This window comes from Dermacentor silvarum, chromosome 3, assembly GCF_013339745.2.
Source record: "Dermacentor silvarum isolate Dsil-2018 chromosome 3, BIME_Dsil_1.4, whole genome shotgun sequence".
Classification (NCBI taxonomy): domain Eukaryota; kingdom Metazoa; phylum Arthropoda; class Arachnida; order Ixodida; family Ixodidae; genus Dermacentor; species Dermacentor silvarum.
The window spans coordinates 223,999,937-224,006,905 of record NC_051156.1 but is presented as its reverse complement, the minus strand read 5'-3'; the positions used below and the strand labels follow the sequence as shown (position 1 = coordinate 224,006,905).

Here is a 6,969-nt window from a genome sequence, read left to right as displayed (position 1 = left end):
CCACTAATTTACTATCACAATCGATGCTTCGCCCTTCATGCGAAACTGCGACTTTTTTTCAAACAATCTAAAAGTTTACGCCCTTTGGGTCGTATCTTGTCCCCAAACGATAATCGTCATCTGCCTTGCTTGCGTTTCCTTTCTTGAAAACTCAGCGCTCGCTACTTTTCTGCCGCGAATGCTGTGCCACGCTGATAATGGGCAAGCCTTTCGTGATTAGGAAGTTTACGAAAGGAAGATGACGATTACTGTTTGGGGACAAGATACGACCCAAAGGGTGTAAACTTTTTTTTTTTTCAGCGTAGTTTCTCTAAAAAAAGTTTACACCCTTTGGGTCGTATCTTGTCCCCAAACAATAATCGTCATCTGTCTTCTCCGCATTTCCTTTCTTTAACGCTGTGTTATCAGCGTGACACAGCATTCTCGGCTGGAAAGTAGCGAGCGCTGAGTTTTCAAGAAAGGCAACGCAAGCAAGGGAGATGACGATTATTGTTTGGGGACAAGATACAACCCAAAGGGTGTAAGCTTTTTTTTTTTTTTTTTTTTTTTTTTTTTTTGAGTGTACGATTTTATATTCGATTCATGGGCGCCGCCGTCCTCGGCTGTTACACAGAAAATTTCTTAGTTTTAAGAGAAGTCACGTAACATGGTCATGAAACGCTGAACGCATTCATACAACTGTTTTCATGCTTGTGCGTTTTCATGCTTTTCACCTAAACGCTTCCGTAAAATCGTCTATAGCTGCAACGATGGTCCGAGGATGAAATCTGCGGGGAGCTGCCAAATGGTTTCAAACTTAGCAGATGCGTCGAAGACCTTCTCGGACATATCGCAGGCCTATGAATATGAAGACCTCCGCGACAAGGATTTCGAATCTTCGCGATTAGCATAACTAAGCTGGGGTTGCGCTGTGGACATCACGAAAAGCATTCTCGACAAACCAGGCAAGTAACAGTACGACGTGTTACATTGAACGATTCACGCCATAAAATGCGACCTTGCTGCATATGTTCAATATGAACCACTTACTCCGCGGCATGAACAGAGCTGAAAGCATGGAGGAAGGAAATGGTCAAATGGCTGAAAGCGTGAAGCTGAAAGCGCGCGTACAGCCATCTGATGCAACGTCATAGCCGCCATGTTTTCGACATAACTCGCTGAGAGAAGCGAAGGTACAGTGTACTGTAGCGAAGGCCAAGCAGATGGTTCAGAAGGCGCAGATAAACGTCTACATATATATTTTTTTCATTGACATATACCGCAAGTAATAGCGCCAAGTGTCACGTTGAACTATCCGCACAATAAAATGCGGTCTTGCTGCAAAATTTGAGCAAACACTACAATAGTTCATTTTATTAACGCTTTCAATCGGAGCGCCAAAAGGCTACAGCGGCTAGAGTCTCAGTCACTAGGCTTACGGAACTTTTTTATTTGTTTTGCTCGCGTATTGGTAGTAGTGCCCAATCTCAAAAGTGTGAAGTATTACGTTTGAATTGTGCTACTTTGCCCGAGGGAATACCGAATGCATTGTCGAGACGGCCGCGAGCTTTGCCCTGCGGCGTCTACTGTCCGACTGCATGTTTGATAATTGCTGCTGCTTGTGCCCGGCCGGACAAAACGGTTCGGAGTCGTGAGCCTTCAACGTCTGCTGCTGGTGCACTGCCGCCGATGACCCATTTAAGCGTCTTCAAGCTGATATTTATGTTGACAGTTTGTTGCATCTAGCTGGCGCCTCTAGGGCCGCTTCAAACCTGGCCTGACACTTTGCATCCGTTGCCGACGTGAGCTGCGTCCCTGGTGCAGGGACAAACTTTCTAGTTTCTTTTTCTTGATGAGCCGTTAACGTTTGCTCGGGGACTACCCCAAGTAGAGCAATGCATGCTTTAAGAGATGTTGCATGGTTGCTTTTGCATGCAGTAGCATTTGCGAAGCATCTGTGTTTGTGGACTGAGCTCGTTGCATTTTCTCGTTGAGTCGAGCCAACTAGCGCTGACCGATTTCAAAACAGACCGTACTGTTTATCGAGCGTCGGCGTTGAACCTGGCTGCCACATTGTAGTGTTGGCGTCGTAAGATAAATGGGGCAAAACCGCACCCAGCCATTTCGGTTTTTGTGAAGCGTAAACGTTGTTCTTTAGCATCGTGAGACGCATCGCAGGCGGCAAACTGGTAGCGCATTCCGCCTGTGCAAATATTGAATTTCTTACGAGTATACTTCAAGCGAGTTCGATTTACAGCTTGCAGGGACTCATTGAGCATACTAGTGCATGTAAAGCGTCCTGAATAGAGAATGTTTCACGAATGTGTGTGCGTGCGGCTGAATGTACCTACCCATTTGTGCCACAAAAACATCATGAAGTGCTCACGTCATTATCGTGCCCGACTTGCAGGCAGGCATGGACACACGGCTGTGCTGCGAAGAAAGAAATCCGCGTATATTATGCTAATCGCAATTTGATGCGGCACATGCAACAGAGCTGGTTTCGGGCCGAAATATCCGCTTTCCTTGTACCAGATTTCATATTAAATCACTGTTGCGAAAGTGCAAAACAGCTTGCAGTGCTTTTGCTTGAGGAACTGCAAGTTGATACACTAATCTAAATAGAGAGAAGAACTAAGGGTAGGTTATTAACACACATGTTAATGTTACCTTAACACGCTGGTATTCTTTTTGCATCATTTGCCCAACCAGATATTCACCCTACATTGAGACAGAATGTGGTAGCTGAGCTACTTCAATGCGTTTGTAAGGGGATTGAAAAGAATGTGCTATGTGCAAGGGCTGAGCAATGGTGATTGTTTGTTTCTTGTTGCATTGATTGGTTGGCCAGAATGCATGTGGGGGCCAGTTGCCACTGCTCCTGCGGCTGCCTTTTCTTTCCGGGACCACTGTTCTCTGGTGTATGCAGTTCCCCCCCAGTGAAAGACTCACTTTAACGACTTCATTTGCAAATTTTTTCCACAGCCATTTTCCAGACAAATGCCACTTGATCCAGCAGTTATTCTTGCCTGTGAGCCTCTTGTCTTGCTATCCTGCAAATTCTGGTTATTCATAAACTTGTTGGTCCCTCAAGTTCAATTGCACAAGGAACTTGTCATTGTTTACACAAACTGCTGTATATCCCTCACTCTTGATCATTTTCTTGTCTGCAATTTCTCTCTTGTAAATTAAGCTTTTTGCAGCCGATTCTTACATTTACCATATGTTCTGTATGGATGTGAATCAACACACTGACTAGACCGACTAGCAGGGACAGTAAAATACTTTTTTTGTGTGTGTGGTTCAGCAAATTGATATGCAGTAGCTTTAAATATCACAATGTGACTGAATATATGGTGGTCACAGTCTGCTAGCCTAAACAGATGCCAGCTGTGTTTGAATGGCATAAACACACCTTGCTTAGCATGTATCTAAATTTCATGCTGTTGTTGTCTTTAAATGCTCATTGGTTGCAGTTTTCTACTTCAAGCCATGTGGACATAGTCATAGTTAGCATTGATTTGTTTTGCACTGCTTTGTGAAGCTGTGGTTGTAAAACAATAATAGAGAACAGCTGCTTCTGTTTTGCATCTTAGTACGTTCACCATATTATCCAAAAAGCTGTGCAATTGTACTTATGTAAGCAAAATGTGCTACTTATAATTCAGTCAATTTCATCTAGGTGCTCACGTGAACATTTTGACGGTAGTCATTTTAATGTTCATGTATACCTGTAAAGTATTTTTTTTTTTTTACTGGATAAGTGTTTATTGCATTCTATGGTGTTCATCACACACTGCTTACAAAAGAAAACCATTGAATCAATCTAGATTACTCTAGATTGATATATTACCTTTCTGGACACCTTGCAATGTTTGTTGTATGCCAACAGATGATTTAGTTGCAGAGAAAAATGCAGCTGAAGGGGCTGCATAAATATTCCACCACTTACATGTGGCGAATGCTGCGTAGAAACCTTAAGTGGGTGCTGAAAATCTCTAAGGCCATGCTTTGCCAGGCACAACTGCCAGCTTCGAGTCTGAGCAGTAGCACACCCAGGATCTCTGCCAGGTGGGGGGGGGGGGTTGACAGTTTGCCAATACCATCTAAACAGCACTAATTTCGATTCCTTCACGGGAAATTGTAAAAAAAATGCGCTTTTTGCGAGTGTGCAGACGATTGCGTGTCTTACATCTTAGTTGCAGCACTCAAATTCGTAAGGAAAGAAAATGGGTTAAACAAAAAGGGGGGGGGGGGGTTAAGTCGGCCTCAGGGGGGGGTTACAACCCCCGAATCCCCCCCCGTCGGTGCGCCACTGAGTCTGAGATCCACTCTACCACAAATAATCCCGACAAAATGGTTATGAGAGGTAGCGTCAGTGAGTTCTGCAGGAAAAATTCAGTAAGACTGGCCAAACTGTGTTTTATTTTATGTTGAAATGCAGCATAATTAGCTGTCTTACAGACAGCAACTTACCAGTTTTAAATGGGACATGCGTAATGGAAGCTATTTCTATATTTTTGCTTTGGTGGCTTCATTTGCAACAGCTCTAAACTAAAAAGTGAGGGCTTGGTCCACCTGGAGAGCTAATCTATTCCTTTAGCTTAGCTCCATATCTCAAAAAGAACTTCATTCCACATCAAGGAAAATTATAACAACTTGCTCACCTCTATATCTGGATACGAGGAATACATTCATACAGAAAACTAAGAAATGTTAATTGGCTTCACCTACCCACAACTGAAGACTTGCTGCAGTATAAAAGTCCCTATATATTTTATGTATTGCATGCAATGCTGGAGAGGCTAGCAAGAATTTTTGCAGTGGCTGTGTTTGCACTAAAAAATAATGAGGTGATTTTGCCAGCAATTATATGAAACTGTTCTTCATTTAGGCTGAGTAATAAATTAAAAAAATGTTTTAATCCTTTAAAATAAACTGTGTTACGTGGCTGCTGATAGGTTGTTTTAGATCATTTTGATTTTCATGGATTTTTTTTTTTTTTGATTTTCAAGAGCCGCACATGCTTGTGTGAGCATAGCTTTTGGCGCAGCGAAGCATACTGTGTCCTATAGCTGCACCTACTTTGCTATGTTGCACGCAATCTCGGAAGCCTGGTATGATGTTCAAAAGACTGTACAAAGCTGATCCAGGGAAAACAAGGGGAATGCAGGAGATGGCGATTCAAGGCGATGAGTAACACGAGAACGAGGCGAGAGCAGGAGCCAACGTTTCGACAAGTGGACTTGTCTTCTTCAAGGCAACATATGCTCTCCTCGCTATATATACTATGCCGAGGAGAGCATATGTTTCCTTGAAGAAGACAAGTCCACTTGTTGAAACGTTGGCTCCTGCTCTCACCTTGTTCTCGTGTACAAAGCTAAAGTGAATCAAATTTTCAATTGGTGAAAAAGAAATGAAGAGAAAAAGTACGGCAGAACTCATCTCACGTTGACTGTCGATGGTAATGTGATTAGCATTCGAGTGACGTAGCGACGCACCGTATTCCTGAAGTCACGTTTATTTAGCATCTGTTGGGGGGGGGGGGGGGTAATTCTGCAACTTCCATTGCTTTGGCTGTATGCGGCATACTCCGGTATCTTGCTGTGGCACTCGCTTGCCAAGGTTGACCATGAGCCTGGTGGCATGACGACTGCATGATGCATCGGCATCATGCAGTCGTCGGCATGATGCACTGATGATGAAGGAATGGCGTCAATGGAAAAATAAAGGCAGTATGACAACGATATGACGGCGATGAGGTGACAATTCTTAAATGATAATGAAGACTTTACGACGATGATGACGTTGCCCCCCCCCCCATGATGGGGGGGGGGGGGGCAACCGGATGATGAAGCTAAAATGACAATGGCACAGCCATGACGGCTTGACAACAGATGCATGATAGCGACTATCTGATGACAATGCAATGATGATGATGGCATGACAATGGCGGCATAATGATGATTGTATAACAACATGATTATGATACAATGACAAAAATGGAATGACATACATGGATCGACGAATGCGGTATGACGACAGCATGATGACAATATGATCAGAACAATATGTTGCAGAAGTGATGACGATGGTAAAACGACAGCGTAATGATGACGGCATGATGAAAGGGCATGACTATGACTGTGTGATTGACGATGGCTGACTGCGACGGCATGACGAGAGTCAGATGTTGATGTTATAATGACGACCATGGAATGACTGTGAAGGCACCTCGGTGATGGCATAACAAATGCATGACGGCGGCTGTATGACGAAGATGGTGTGACAATCGTGGCTTGATGGTGACGGCTTGACGAAAGTCAGATGATGGAGCTGGAATGATGACAGTAGCACGACCACGATAGTATGACAGTCTTACAATGGAGCTGGAATGATGACAATAGCTCGACCACGATGGTATGACGACAGTCTGACAGTGGAGGTGGAATGATGACAATAGCACGACCACGATGGTATGACAGTCTGACAATGGAGTTGGAATGATGACAATAGCACGATCACGATGGTATGACGACAGTCTGACAATTGAGCTGGAATGATAATAGCACGACCACGATGGGGTATGACGACAGTCTGACAATGGATGCTGACAATGGATCTGAAAACGATGATGGTATGACAAAGTGTGCATAACGACGGTGGCATCATGACAATCATGTGATGGCGACTGCGTGATGAAGACAGCATGTTGTGAATCGGATCATGAAGTTAGAATAAAGACAATGGAATGACCACGACAGCACTATGACGACTGTTTGACAATGTATGCATGACGATGACGGCATGACAACTGCATGAGGACAGTGGGCTGACATGACGACAATGGCGTGCCGAACACTGTATGACGACGATGGAAGCCTGTATGATGATGATGGCGGGACGATGATGGCATGAGGAGAGCCAGAAGATGAAGCTGGAATGACCATGATGCAATGACCATATTGGCATCATAACCAGGAGCACATA

At 44.0% G+C, this 6,969-nt stretch overlaps 1 protein-coding gene across 1 annotated transcript in view; it reads left to right on the top strand.

The window, feature by feature from the left end:
• Positions 1–1,403: 1,403 nt before the first annotated feature.
• Positions 1,404–6,969, top strand: part of LOC119446771 (cytospin-A-like) — an 81,026-nt gene continuing 75,460 nt past the window's right edge. The window contains 1 exon segment of the mRNA XM_049664373.1: positions 1,404–1,781. The gene's annotated coding sequence lies outside the window, so the exon portion shown is untranslated.